A 15,353-nucleotide genomic window follows, 5' to 3' on the forward strand; every position below is an offset into this window, starting at 1 on the left:
AATGAATGATAGTGTAAGAGAGAAAATAAAGCAACCAACTCTCATCAATATGATGGAGTGTCACGGTTTTTTGAGCCAAAATGGCATCATTACTTTTCTTTTTCTCTTCTCAAAATAGTAGATGTGTAAGACTAGTAGTAGGTAGGCATCATTATGTTTATTTTATCAATTAAAATAAAACAACCAAAACCCACTAACACACCCTCCATTATTTGGTCCATGTACATAAAATGGACTACCATTTTATTTTGTCAATTTGTCATTTCGTCACACAATATGTCACATGTAGTAGGATACATGTTATTAATTAATTTAATGCATATTTATCACATAAATATCATTTCATGAATTAATTAAATTTCATACAACAAATTGACTAGTGATACTTGATCACATAAATAAAATGGGTCATATAGTTATAATTCACAACTTCTTGTAATTATAATTAACCATTCATTCTTATCTTTATTGTTTCTCAAACAATAATTAATTTTAGCAATAAAGCATTTTATTACTAAAATAAATCTTATTTAATCCCATTATAATAAGATATCAATATTCTCTCTCACAAATCAAATTGTTCAATTTTAAGGAATTAATTAATCAGACGGTATACAACTAATTAACCTTTTCAATTAAGGGAATCGTCCTTTAGGTGTGACCTCAAGGGATCAATTGATCACCACCGTCGACGACAAGTAATGTCAAACTCTAGCCAGCCAATCATTACCGATATGTGTGGACCAGTTGACTATATATATATGTAATGTATCATCCCTTCCGTATTCTTGAAATGAGATTTAATAATGATATTTAAATCATATGATCGCACTATTGTTGAGGACACATTTCCCAACAGATGATAGCATTTTGATTATTCAATCTTTCCAAAGTAGAAGGAGAATTGTCGTGACCTTGATGATTGAGTTCTTTAGGAGTTAACATTGTGGGTGCCAAATTTCCACAAGTAGCTTCATGTGCAAGTTTCTTTTTGAGCTTTTCCACCAAGTACCCTTTGTATGATATCTTGACCTTTTGAAGGAGACCCACCATGTCATCGTCAATAATCATAGGTTCCATAGTGGGTGTAAAGTAGTATTCATAGGCAATAGGGAACGGACTTTCTTCTTCTTCATGATCAGATATCTCAAATTTCTCAGGATAGGCTCCTCAAGTAGAGCAACCACACAAACTTCCGCTTCCTTACCCCATAAGTTCTTGCAAAACACGATTTTATCATCATAGCTATCTTCATAAGAATCATAGCTGGGGCTCTATTAAATTCTTTTTCCAACATCTCAATGTTCACATCAAAAGACACCCTCATACTCACAAAGGCGAAGAGAATTTGGCTTACTCAACCTCATGCCTTCTTCGTTGAATACAACGCTTTCATATTTACAAGAGCTCAAAGGAATTGGCTCTTCCCACTTCTCTTCTTCCACATCAAAGGTTACTACTTCAAATTCACATTCATGATCAATTTTTAAGGAATGTCGAGGAGTGGTTTCTTGGGATTCTTTCATTTGGGCAATTTGAATCTCCAATTCCTCATCTTGGGTAACAATGCCTTGAAGAACATTGTCCCTCTTTTGGCTCTCCTCTATCATTTGTGTGAAAAATTTTTGTTGGTCTCCCATCATTTGGAGAACCATATCTTGAATATCAAAGTTGGGCTCATCTTTTTGTTGTGGGTGGGTGTGAAATTGCTCATATTGTGGCATTTGGAATTGGTTATAAAGTGAGTTTTGGGTGGATGGTTGTTGATATTGGATGTGGTGATTTTGGTGGGAAAACTTGGGGTAGTAGTTAGGATTTTCATTGTGTGAGTAGTAAGGTAGGTTTGTGTTGACTTGCTCCTCATACTCCCCATACCCATAGTCATACTCAAAAGATCCACCAGATACTCCATATATCAAGTCTTGAGCCATCATAGCTAAGATAAAGATACAACTACAAATATGGAAACTACAATAAAACGGTAAAAACGAACCTTGAGGAATAAGTTCCTCAAGGTTAAAGCACAATTAAAATAGACAAACAAGTAAGAACTTAATCACATAACGTCGTCCCCGGCAACGGCGCCATTTTGATGGGAGTGAGATTGTTGTCGGGTCTCCCAATCAAACACATTTATATTCTCAACAAACAACTAGTTAGTGGTTAAGTCGAGGTCGATCCATAGGACGGTGTGCTTTGGGTTCTAAGTCTATCTATCTCAATTTATGCTAGTGTCGCGATTTGTTTGGGTTTGTAGTTGTATTCTAGACTAATGCAAGCAATAAAGTAAAACAAGCAATAAAAGGAAGGATGTAAACAAATGATTAAAAGTACTAGGATATCATGGGTTCATAGGGGATTCATGGGAGTTAACCATACAGACATATTCACAAAGTTGCAAGCAATTAATGTTATAGAGGAACCGAGTTGGTGTATGTTTCACCGTTCTTAGGAAGAGTTGGGTCCCAGAGCCGAATTGATTAGATTTTACAACACCTACAAGTCGACTTACTTTCCCCCTAATCACTTCTATGCATGGTTTAACTAGATTCGAGTTGGTTTATATCTTACAAGTCAAGTTGAATAGATAAGAGATAGTTGTAAATGCAAGGTTTCATAGGCTTAGCATTTCATCAAACATAACATGTGCATAAGTTGACATCACAACAAGCAAGCAAATTAATTATGGAAACATATTGGATTAAGCATAAATCATTCCCCATGTTGGTTTCCCCTAATTACCCATTAATCCTAGCTAAGATACTACTCACCCATTATCATGGGAAACATATCATTAATGGTGTCAATCATCACAACAAGTGTAAACATGATAAGAGCTTTAAGGAAATAAACAATAAAGACTAAAGAGTAAAGGAATTATACCAAACTTGAGATGATCCAAATAATAAAGCAAGAATAAAAGAAGAGAACTTGATTGATTGATTAAGGGTTTTCAATCCTCTAATAATAACCCAATAATCTTCAATTACTCAAAAGTAAGAAACTTGAACAATAATTAAGGAAAGATTAATGTGTAATTTTGTGGAAAGATTAAAGGATAATCTGTTATAATCTACTCCTAAGCTAAGAGGATTTTCTAATGTGGAAGCCCCCTTGATTATTATAAAACTGGGGTATATATAGTAGTGCATCATTAGGTTAAATAAGGCTAAATTAGTAATTAACAATTCTAAGTTCTAAGTAGGGAAATGCAAGTATTCTCGAGGAGATGAGCATATTGCTGAAGTTGCCACGGTCCGCTCGTGCAAAGGGGGAAGACGCTCAGATTGTGGGCAAAGGAGACGAGCGGCTTGACAGTCGGGACGCTCAGATTGCTTGAGGTGGCGACGATCGTCTTGAAGCTATGACCCTCGGATTGTTCTTCAGAGTGCTTTAGCTTCTTCCTCTCGCATACTTCTTATTCTTGCATTGTTGGTCTTAGTTCTTGCCTCTCCTTCCATACTCGTTCAGCCAATATCACCAATAACCTTTCAAATAAGCAAGAGAGACGGGAATTTCCGCCTAATTGTCTTCTTTCCTACAAAACAAACATAATACAATAGGAAAGCAAAATAGAAGGCATTTGACGGATAAAATAGCTATGGAACGCTATAGTAATATGCAAAATTGGCTCAATTAAGGGATTAAATGTGCGCAAATATGACTCACATCAGATTCTAACGATAGGTCACACACCCAAAATGACCAAGAAACGAGTGAGATACGACTGTTTTACAAAAACTAGACGGTGTTGAGAACGACGTAGGGTACTCGATCGGGTACCCTATACTCGATCGAGTACACCTCTCTGCACTCAACCGAGTGCCCCATACTCGATCGACTAACCTTAATATTTGATTATGCGTGCTTCTGATCTTCACCTACTCGGCTGAGTAGGCTGTAATCGGCCTAGTGACCCCTGTTTTGGCTTTATCCTTACCTTTTGACCTCTCTACATATCATATTTATTTCAAAGACGTTATTTTACTTCCTTATGTATTTTTTTACACATGTGTTGGTCCTGATGCATAAGTTACCGGATCCTCTAATGTGGGAGTACCACCTTATGATGGGTACTAGTTGGTGGGGAAATGAATGGTGGAAAGAGGAAGGGAAGATTTATGAGTTTATTGAGCAAGCAGCGCTTTTGGTGGGGTATGATGAGTGATATAATCATGGGTTTGAGTAGGGTAGTGATAGTCGTACATGATCGAGGCGCAATGTAAGTGTGAGGAATCTAAGAATAAAAAGATTGAAAGCAGGGATGTGAATGGTGGCAACTTGGGATGTGGAAGAATTTATGAAGGGAGATGGTTATAACTTGATTAGTTAAGAATATATGTAATGGAAGGTTGTTATAGAAGGATGGAAAAAAATTGTGTATAGAGAGCTTAGATCGAGTTATGTCGCGACGTGGATATGTAGACAATGGCTGAGTTTGGGAATTCGGATTACTAAATGCCTTGGGCAATTAACGGTATGAATTGTACTTTGGTTTCTAGAGATACAAAAGGAAGATACAGCTAATTAAAGAGAAATCATTTATTGTATGGACTTAATGGTGGCGAGTGTGTAGCATGATGAGAGAGGATCAGTGATAAGAAACAATGACAAGATACTGATATGAGTTAATGGAATTTGAGTTTTGGGAGCAATGAGAAGGTAGCCGGATTACTAAAGAGTTAGGTCGTAAGAGTAAGGAGATGAATTATTAATTGGTATTGTTGAGTATTAAGGGAAAAGAAGGATGAGAGTAAGATGAGAGAATGTTGATCGGAGTTGTGGGACATGAAAGTAAGGAATCATTGAGACATATAATACTATCATGAGGGTGTGAGTTAAGGGTTATAGATGAATTCAGGACAACATGTTAATCATGAGTTTTGAGGAATTAAGGGAGTAAGAAGTTGGTAGATGATGTGACCGTTATTTGAGCATATTTAGTCCCCTAATTGAGCCTATTTTGCATATTATTATAACATTCTATGGCCATTCTATCTGTCAAAACCTTCCTATTTGCTTTTCTATCGCATTTCATATGATTTGTAGAAAAGAAGATAATAAGGCGGAAATTCCCGTCTTTCGTGCGTATTCGGAAGCTATTTGACGATGTTTGATGGACTAGTGTGAAGAGGAAGCGAGAACTAAAGACCAATCCCACAGAAATAAAAAGGAAGCGAAAAATAGGATGCTGCCACAGAAGACGAGCGGCTTACCCACAAGACGCCTGTCCTGAAGTGACAACCCGTGCGTCCCAGCCACAAAGACGCCCGGATTCCTCCAAAGAATCCGAGCGGATTCCCACAAAGACGCCCGTACACCACCACAACAATCCGCCCGTCTTCCTCCTTGGACGCCAGGATTCTCTCACAGCAACTTTCCTCTTCTTCTTTCTTTGTGAAAGATGCCCATCCTTCTAAAAACACTAGCTTTTCCCTACTCTAAACTCAAAAGTGTAATTAATAATTTAGCCTTAGTTAACCTAATGAATCCCTACTATAAAAACCCCATTTATAATAATCCAGGGGATCTCTCTTAGATAGAACAAATCCTTCCTTAGATTCAATTAGGAGTAGATTAGAATTGATTGCTCTTTAATCTTTCCACAAATTACACATTAATCTCTCCTTAATTATTGTTCGAGCTTATTACTTTTGGGTAATTGAATATTATTGGGTTATTATTGGAGGATTGACAACCCTTCATCAATCAATCAAGTTTCTTCTATTATTCTTTGCTTTATTCTTTGGATCATCTCAAGTTTGGTATAATTCCTTTACTCTTTAATCTTTATTGTTCATTTCTTCATTCTATTATCATGTTTATACTTGTTGTGATGATTGACACCATTAATGACATGTTTCCCATGATAATGAGTGAGTAGTTTCTTTTAGCTAGGATTAATGGATAATTAAGGGAAACCAGCATGGGATTGATTCATGCTTAATCTAATATGTTCACATGATTAAATTGCTTGCTTGTTGTGATGTCAACTTTATGCACATGTTATGTTTGATGAAATGCTAAGCCTATGAATCCTTGCATTTACAACCATCTCTTATCTACTCAACTTGACTTGTAAGATATAAACCAACTCGAGCCTTGTTAGACCATGCATAGAAGTTGAATAGGAGGAAAGTAAATGGACTTGTAGGTGTTGTACAATCTAATCGATTCGGCTCCGGGACCCAACCCTTCCTATGAACCGTAAGACATAAACCAACTCGGTTCCTCCACAACATTAATTGCTTGGTTATAATTGTAAACATGTTTGTATGATCAATACCATGAATCCCCTATGACCCCATGATATCCTAGCACTTCTAATCAATTGTTTATGTCTTTCCTTTTATTGCTTGATTTACTTTATTGGTTTTATTAGTCTAGAACACAACTACAAACCCAAATAAATTGTGACACTAGCATAAATTGAGATAGATAGACTTAGAACCCAAAGCACACCGTCCCATGGATCGACCTCGACTTACCACTAACTAGTTGTTTGTTGAGCATTTATAAATGTGTTTGATTGGATGTGTGACGACCAACTCTTGTCCTGATCAAAATGGCGCCGTTGCCGGGGACGGTGTTGTGGGGTAATATCCGTATAATACCCTTTAATTATAGGATTATAACGCAAAATTCATATGTAATTTTAGTCATAAAACGAAAATAACAAGTAAACGATAAAGATTAGAAATAACCTTCGGTCCTAGTGCAATAAGGCAATGAGAGATCAAATTAGACCTCCTCCTAAACGATGCACCCAAGATAGTCCGAGATATGCCCTTGTGCTAGATCAAATCCTCTAATTGCCTTTGCAATATTGAGAGGATAGTTTTTGTGAGTTGTGTTGGATGTGAGATCCGAGTTCTGAGAGGCACAATTCCCAAAACCCTAATTTTGATTAGCAAATGATCAATTACGGTTAGACAAGAGGAGAAGCTCCCCTTTTGTCTATGAATGGTTCGGCCAAACCGAGTGAGAGGGAGCCTAATGGGCTTTCTCATTTCCTCTTCATATAAACTAGTGGTCCGAATCCCAATTGCTAAATGTATATGACACGGTCTCGATTATAAATCTATTATCGGTTATCGGAAATTAAGGCATAAACTAATAATACGGGTTAGTTTGAATGATTAATACATGTCCGACAAGACAAGTATTGTATAATTATATTCAATATACATTTAATTAAATATAAAACGTTTATATTCAATTTTACGAATTAATTGCTTAATTCGCCTTAGCCCATAATATTTAATCCGTATTAAATATAATATCTCAACATCACATTTTGACTAAATATTAGTCAAATAACTCGACTAATGGTTAGTCAAAATTGGCATCTACATGACTGTATTTTCATCTGTCACGTCTCTCAAACGTATCCTATAGGTGTGACTTTTAGGGACCAGTTGATCACCGCCATCCGTATGACAATAACGTCAAACTTATCTAGCAAGCCAACCGTTATTGATAAACGTGGATCAACCGATAATAATACCAAAAGTATGCCCTTTGATCCTTTTAGAGGTTTATAAGTCCTTGCACTAAGCGTTAAGGACACCAACCCCAACAAGCTCCCACTTGTCCGTACAAGTGTATGTGCAATGACGTTATCCGCACTAATTGGAGGACACAAGCTCCAACAAACTCCCACTTGTCCGTACAAGTGTATGTGCGATAACCGATTCTCATATTCATTTAAAATTTCTCCCACTCAATGTAAAACAATTTGCAGATCTGGATCCACAAAGGTCGTATTTTACAATCGATCTGTATCTAGAGTGGTTTCCCCGACTAGAGAGTAACTTAACCGATAAAACGAATCCGTATCCGAGCATGGCCATGCATTTCGATTCTGACTCCTCGAGTGGCCCCGAGAAATATCGAGTACCGATAAAGGCTGAATATTTCCTTCAACTCGACTCCTTCCGATCTAAGCACAACATGAAATGACCAGAAAAGATCTACTTGGCCCCCTGTTACGGATGACCGTGAGAAAGAAACCAAAGTCACCCAAAATCTGCCTTAGTCTCAAGAGACAGTCGATAGTTAAAAGAATCGACTCTTAGGATCACCATGGAAGTCCTATCCACGACCGGGCAACGAATGTTTTAAAACATTTAGGACTCCACGTCGATGTCACAATTGTGTCCTACGAAATATCCGTATAAATCGCCCTCTGTGATTGGTCGGTCAACCGGTTGACTTATGGCTCGTTGAACCCACCATCAACCAACGTCACAAAATAATTGCAAGAGTTATCAGCTCATGTGGGCAATTAAGGACTGAAAAAAATATAATGTTCGTTCAGTTCACTTTGTGGTGTTCAAAAATTGTCGCACAATTCCACATGAAAAACAAAATATATATAAATATCAAAACGATGATGTTGTATAAAGTACAAAAGGGAATGAATCTGATCCATAAAAGAGTACTACAACTCAGGAACACGTTTGATTCCCATGGAATTAACGTGCCCTTCATGCTTATCTTGTCGTAATGCTTTAGTGAGAGGATGATCTGCTATGTTATTATCCGTAGCAATCTTTTCTATCACTACTTCCTTTTGCTCCACGTAATCCTGGATTAGATGAGCTTTCCGTTGTACATGTCTAGACTTGTTGCTAGACTTAGGCTCCTTAGCTTGGAAGATGGCACCACTATTGTCGCAATAGATGGTGATCGGGTCATTCGAACTTGGCACTACGGATAGTCCATGTAAGAATTGACGCATCCATATCGCTTCCTTTGTAGCTTCAGACGCGGCATAGTACTCGGACTCGATCGTAGAATCTCAGAATCGTTTGCTTGGAACTCTTCCGGTGACTGCAGCGCCATTAAGAGTAAAAACGAATCCAGACCGAGATTTTGAGTCATCTCGATCCGTTTGGAAGCTAGCATCTGCGAACCTTAGGTTGCGCATAGCTTTTGTTCGCTCCATAAGTCAATGCCCAATCTTTAGTCCTCCGTAGGTACTTAAGAATGTTCTTGACAGCCAGCCAATGTGATTCACCTGGATCTTTGTTGGAATCGACTTGTCATACTCAATGCATATGCCACGTCCGGACGTGTGCATATCATGGCATACATGATAGATCCTATTGCCGAGGCATAAGGAATCCGTGCCATGCGCTCTTTCTCTTCCGGTGTCTCTGGTGCCTGAGACTTGCTCAAATGCACCCCTGGAGCCATAGGAAGGAACCCCTTCTTGGAGTTAGTCATGCTGAATCTCTCTAGGACTTTGTCTATGTAAGACTCCTGACTGAGAGATAGCATCCGTCGTGATCTATCTCGATAGATACGGATGCCTAGAATTCTTTGTGCCTCACCCAGATCTTTCATCTGGAAATGGTTCTTCAACCATACTTTCACCGAAGATAAGAGAGGTATGTCATTCCCAATCAGGAGTATGTCGTCAACATATAATATTAGGAAGACAATCTTGCTCCCACTCGACTTGATATATAGACATGGTTCCTCGACCGATCGAGTAAATCCATTTTCTTTTATCACTTGGTCGAAGCGATGATTCCAACTCCTTGATGCTTGCTTAAGTCCATAAATGGAACGCTTAAGCTTGCACACTTTCTTAGGATGCACTGGATCGATGAAACCTTCGGGTTGTACCATGTACAACTCTTCCTCCAAAAAGCCGTTTAAGAAGGCGGTTTTCACGTCCATTTGCCAAATTTCATAGTCATGAAAAGCGGCAATCGCTAAGATAATCCGAATGGAACGCAGCATGACTACGGGTGCAAAAATCTCATCATAGTGCAAACCTGGCACTTGGGTGAAACCTTTAGCAACTAGTCGTGCTTTGTAGATATCTTGTTGACCTTCCACAGAATGCTTTATCTTGTAAAGCCATTTGCATTGAAGGGGACGAACCTTAGCAGGTAAGTCAACAAGATCCCACACGTTGTTCTCATACATGGAGTCCATCTCGGATTGCATGGCCTCAAGCCATAGCTTTGAGTCAGAACTGGTCATGGCACCTTTATAGGTTGCGGGTTCACTACTTGTTAAGAGTAGAACGTCATCTATGTCATGTTCCTCGACCATACCAATGTATCTGTCTGGAGGAATAGAGACTCTTCCCGACCTTCTAGGTTCCTCGGGAATGTTAACCGCAGCCGGGATTGAAGGAATAGGTTCCTCCAATAGTTGCTCGGTATTTGGTTCTGGAACCTCCGACAGGTCGAAGGTTCTATCACTCTTTGCATTCTCGAGAAATTCCTTCTCTAAGAATGTCGCACTAGCCGCAACAAAAACACGTTGTTCGGTTGGCGAATAGAAGTAATGACCAAGTGTTCCTTTAGGATAACCTATAAAGTATGTCTTAACCGATCGCGATCCGAGCTTATCCTCGTGTCTCCACTTGACATAAGCCTCGCAGCCCCAAACCCGTATAAAGGACAAGTTAGGGACCGTTCCCTTCCATAGTTCATATGGAGTCTTGTCAATGACTTTAGACGGACTTGATTAAGTATTAGAGCGGTGACAAAGAGCATAACCCCATAATGAATCGGGTAAAACCGTGTGACTCATCATGGATCGAACCATATCAAGTATGGTTCGATTTCTCCGTTCGGACACTCCATTCAATTGAGGTGTTCCAGGTGGAGTTAACTGTAGGGCAATCCCACAGTCCTTGAGGTGTTGATCAAACTCGTGAGAAAGATACTCGCCACCACGATCCGAACGTAGTGTTTTAATCTTTCTACCCAATAGGTTCGTACCCCTATTCTCGGTATTCTCTGAATTTCTCAAAGGATTCACTTTTATGCTTCATTAAGTAGACATAGCCATATCTACTTAAATCGTCCGTGAAAGTGATGAAATACCTATAGCCTTCTCGTGCGGTGATTGACATAGGTCCACATACATCCGTGTGTATGAGTCCTAATAGGTCGACAGCGCGCATTCCAACACCTTTGAAGGAAATACGAGTCATCTTACCGATGAGACATGATTCACACGTGCCAAATGATTGAAAATCAAAGGCCGAGATAGCTCCATTTTTTATGAGAAATTTGTTTTACGCGTTTCTCATTAATGTGTCCCATACGGCGGTGCCATAGATACGTTTGATCTTTGTCACCAACCTTTAACTTTTTATTCATTACGTGTAATATTTCCGTGGTCTGATCTAAAACATAAATTCCGTTCATGGAGACTGCCTTGCCATAAATCATATCGTGTAAAGAGAAAATGCAAGCATTATTTTCTATTACAAATGAAAACCAAGTTTGTCAAGTGCAGAAACTGAAATAATGTTTTTCGAAAGACTAGGTACATAATAGCAGTCATATAATGACAACTCAAATCCGCTAGGAAGCTGGATCACATATGTCCCCTTTGAGATGGCAGCCACTCTTGCTCCATTCCCAACACGCAGGTCCACCTCACCCTTTACGAGGGGTTCGATGTTTCGGAGCCCCTGCACATGATTACACAGATGAGAACCACAACCAGTATCAAGTACCCAAGTTCCGTAACTTGCGTGGTTAATCTCAATCATATGAATAAAAGTAGAAGAAGAGGAAGACATACCAACAGGTTTAACACGACCTGCCTTTAAGTCCTCATGATAAACAGGACATGTGCGTCTCCAATGCCCAGTCATGTGGCAATGATGGCATTCCATGTTTTCTTTCTTGCTCTTTGTCGCGCCTGATGAGTTGCTCGACTCACCAGGACCACTCTTTCCTGAACCCGACTTCTTAAACTTCACCTTACCTACTGCTAGGTTTGCCTGAGCTTTGCCCTTACCTTTCCCTTTGTTTGACACAACGAGAACATCCTGTTTCATGCTCCCACTGAACTTCATGTCCTTCTCGGTCTGTACGAGGAGGGAGTGCAGTTCATGGGGAGTCTTCTTCAAATCATTCATATAGTAATTCGCTCTAAATTGCGAATAACCATCGTGGAGTGAGTGAAGTATGCGGTCGATAACAATGTTCTCGCTGATGTTACAATTAAAGGTCTCCAGCTTCTCGACATTCTCAATCATGCTGAGAATGTGTGGGCTAACCGGTTGGCCCTTCTGGAGTCTCGCATCAAAGAAGCGAGTGGTATGCTCATAGGTCACGATTCTCGGTGCTTTCGAGAATTCCTTGGTGAGCGTGGTGAAAATCTTGTTTGCACCATGGGCTATGAAGCGTTTCTGCAAATTGGGTTCCATTGCAAAAATGAGTACGTTTTTAATCGCACCCGCTTCCATACAGAAATCATTAAACTTGGTGATTTCGCAGACTCTAGCCGTGGGACCTGGGTTTGCCGGGATGGGCTCCAAGAGATATTTGAGCTTCCGTCAGCGGCAAAGCATTCCGTAATGCCGCCTCCCGGTCCGCGAAGTTTGATCCATCATTCTTCAGTCGAGTAGACTGATTCATCTGATTCATGCAGATCCGAAGCCAGGACTCACGGTCCAATGTGGCACTTGGCATTGGGTTATCAGTAGAACCAGCCATTTGTTATTTAGCAGTTTAAAAGTTCGTGATCTACACTGAAAAAGAAAGAAAAACAAAACGAAATAAGCAACTCATCGAGGTGATTTAAGTCTATTTAAAATTAATTTTAACATGTAGACTCAATGCACTTGCATAATTGATCTCCCTCAAGAATGATACAAGTGATCCCAAGACTCAATTTCTGTAAATTGATAAGCCAACTGTTTAGCTAATTCTTCCGGAAGAACTCTTGGTCGATAGATTTCCGTAAATCCTATCTATAGTCCACCATAGTCACAGGATCGTACGAGTGACCATAGTGTTGAGATAAAATAGGTCAATCGGTTCCAACTTACCCGACGTAGAAGGGGTCATAGTATGCCTACCGACGAAGAAGGGACTCATTGGAGTTTGACCTATAAAGACCGTTCTCAATTTTGGTTTATACGAGGAAGATCCCAACAACTTAATTATAATTCATTTTAAGTGAACGAATAACTAGCGTCTGCGTGAATGAATCAATTTAGGTGATGGCTTAAAATCGTGTGACATGAGAATGTCAATGAAAACTAACTCGTGACCTCTATATGTGTCAGTTTTCATGCAATAATTAGGTGGTTTGATTTTTAGGCGGAATATGATGCATATTATCGTTACGAAAAATAAATAAATGAATGCAATACGTAAAAATAAATTCCTAGTGTGGCCTATCCTAATAAAAAGAACATAAAACAACTTTGGAATCCACCGTTGGACCCGAGAAGCTTGTCTTGATGTTCCATCTTGATCCAAGTAGCGGGAGTGAGCATCCGGTCTCCGTCTTTAGTCTTCTCAAAAATTACAATTTGAAATTTACAAATATAAACCTATTTACATTCTAAATAAAAACTGTAATTATAAGAAATAAAAAGGAGATGCGAGATCTCAAAATACAACCAAGACCGTGTTCCATCATTACGGTAACACGTTCTACTAAGGCCACACTAAGTTACAACCGGTTGCAAAATTAAATAAATACGTAATAAATAGCATTCAAAATAAATAAGAACGATAAATAAAATGCATCAACTAAAAATAAAATTTATTCGTGACATAATTCCGTAATTATGTTAAATTTATCCAAACCACCAAAGATAATTAAAATTATGTGACAAAACCGCTTCATCAACTTAATTTTAATTCGATATAATCCGTTACTTTAAATTGTTTTAAAGTAATTTAATTGTTCGTGGGTGAACCGTTTCACCATCAAGCGAGAGCATAAAAAAAAACGTTTTATGCTATAAAGAGGCCGAAAAAAAAAACAGAATTTTTTTTTTTTTTTTCTCCTGTACTGCTGTACGTGAACAGTACCAGTACCAAAATTTTTTTTTTTTTTTTTTTTTAAATGCTGTGATAAACCGAGAGCATTAAAAATCCAAAAAAAAATTTACACGGCTCAAAATCGTGAGCAACTAAAGATCAAAACAAAACGGTTTGATTAAAACACAATTGCAATTTATTCTAATCCGGATTAAAACAAAATACAATTGTAACATCTTCAACATATTGCAATCATTATCGTTAAAATTACAACATGCGAAGAACGATTGAAAACAAGAGATCGAACGATCTAACAAAATTGTGTGGCACGCATAACGATGCAAAAAAAACAGAAAAACAGGCCGTGAATCAAGAAGGCCACACGGTTTTCTAAAAAAAATAGCCACACGAAATTTTATGCAATCATTTTGATCGATCTTTAACATATTGCAATGAATATCGATTACAATACAATATGCAAAGATCGAAATGAAAACAAAACAAAATCACAACCAACAACCGTGTACATGGACACGGTTCCCAATGATCCAAAAAAAAACGCAGCAACAACAAGGAAAAAAAATTCTGCCGTGTAAAAACAGGTGCTGCCGAGACAATTTTTTGAACAAAAATCATCGATTCATTTCGTTTAAAGAAAATTACATAGGAAAAATTTACGTGGCCTCGCTCTGATACCACTTGTGGGGTAATATCCGTATAATACCCTTTAATTATAGGATTATAACGCAAAATTCATATGTAATTTTAGTCATAAAACGAAAATAACAAGTAAACGATAAAGATTAGAAATAACCTTCGGTCCTAGTGCAATAAGGCAATGAGAGATCAAATTAGACCTCCTCCTAAACGATGCACCCAAGATAGTCCGAGATATGCCCTTGTGCTAGATCAAATCCTCTAATTGCCTTTGCAATATTGAGAGGATAGTTTTTGTGAGTTGTGTTGGATGTGAGATCCGAGTTCTGAGAGGCACAATTCCCAAAACCCTAATTTTGATTAGCAAATGATCAATTACGGTTAGACAAGAGGAGAAGCTCCCCTTTTGTCTATGAATGGTTCGGCCAAACCGAGTGAGAGGGAGCCTAATGGGCTTTCTCATTTCCTCTTCATATAAACTAGTGGTCCGAATCCCAATTGCTAAATGTATATGACACGGTCTGATTATAAACTGTTATCGGTTATCGGAAATTAAGGCATCAACTAATAATACGGGTTAGCTGAATGATTAATACATGTCCGACAAGACAGTATTGTATAATTATATTCAATATACATTTAATTAAATATAAAACGTTTATATTCAATTTTACGAATTAACTGGTTAATTCGCCTTAGCCCATAATATTTAATCCGTATTAAATATAATATCTCAACATCACATTTTGACTAAATATTAGTCAAATAACTCAGACTAACTGGTTAGTCAAAATTGGCATCTACATGATTTGTATTTTCATCCATCACGTCTCTCAAACGTATCCTATAGGTGTGACTTTTAGGGACCAGTTGATCACCGTCATCTGTATGACAATAACGTCAAACTTATCTAGCAAGCCAACCGTTATTGAT

This window comes from Silene latifolia, chromosome 9 (genome assembly GCF_048544455.1).
Source record: "Silene latifolia isolate original U9 population chromosome 9, ASM4854445v1, whole genome shotgun sequence".
NCBI classification, from domain to species: Eukaryota; Viridiplantae; Streptophyta; class Magnoliopsida; order Caryophyllales; family Caryophyllaceae; genus Silene; species Silene latifolia.